Here is a 1,313-nt window from a genome sequence, read left to right as displayed (position 1 = left end):
CCGCCGCGCAGGCGCGGAGAGGCCCTCGCTCCCCATTCGTTGTCGCGGTTGCCGCGGCAACGGTCATCCGGGTCTTTCTCGAAACGCTCTTCATTGGCTGCCTTGAGGAGCGTTTACACACACCCCGCCTGACGCTCACGAGGCGGCGCACAGGATGTGACGTCATTTCGGAAGGTTCGCTTTGGACATGCTCAGGAGCTATCTTTTTAGTCTTTTAATTATATTAATGTTATAATATTATATAATTATATTATTCAATATTATGTTATATTATTAATCATAAAATTATTATATTAAATTATTAATTGTATAATTATTATATTACATTATTTATTTATTTATTTATTTTATTATTATTAATAATAATATATTAATTGTATTGTATTATATTATATAAGATTATATTAATTCTATTATTGTCGTAAGAGAATCAGGGTCAGAGAGGGGAATAAAGGAAAATGACCTTACCTATATCAAATATATAGTATTCTGCTTTAATATCCTACAAGAATATAAACTGTGCCTTGGACTTCAAAAAACGTATCCTCTGAATGTGCGGTTTACTCAGAATGTATCTTTTTTTCGTTGTATAATTCTCATTTGACTTCAATAATATATCTAAATGTATCTTCGGTCTAAATGGTGTATCTTTTCCCTGAATGTATGGTGTATCTTTTTCCTAAATGTATCCTTATCTAAATGTACTCCCCCCCCCCCACTCTCATCAGTTAGAGAATATACCTTAATGTAAGAATCACCTGTTTCAAATGTACTATTGGATTACTTGATTCAAATGTACTTGAGTGTATTCTTTTATGTACCCTCTTGAAGAATTGTTCCCTTTGTACTAGAAAATGTAGCTAGAGAAATGTTTTTTTATATATTTCAGGAGCTGTCAAAGTACTTTTCTACACCACACTGCCACCTAATGGGTATATATTTTATATATAATTATTATATTATATTATATTATAACCATGTTATATGTTCATTATTATATTATAATCATTTTATATCCTACCTGGAAGAGGGAACACCTGCTCCTACCATTTGGAACTAAGGACCTGGGTTTTCAGGTCAGAGGATAGGACTTCAGGTCTGGTTTTCACTTCGGCTCTTTTCCTTTTTTTCTTCTTGAAAACAGCATCTTCAGGTATTCCAGTTGCTGATTGTGGTCCTACCCTGTCTTTTATGACCCCCTTTAGCACATATATTCTCGCAGGAGGAACTGGCTTCATGAGACATGGTTATAACCTGATTTATTACAAAACCGACTAAAAATGTGTTTTTAAACAAAGATCTCGGCTTGGAAT

Source organism: Podarcis raffonei, chromosome 18 (genome assembly GCF_027172205.1).
Source record: "Podarcis raffonei isolate rPodRaf1 chromosome 18, rPodRaf1.pri, whole genome shotgun sequence".
Taxonomy (NCBI): Eukaryota; Metazoa; Chordata; class Lepidosauria; order Squamata; family Lacertidae; genus Podarcis; species Podarcis raffonei.
This window is presented reverse-complemented; position numbering follows the sequence as displayed.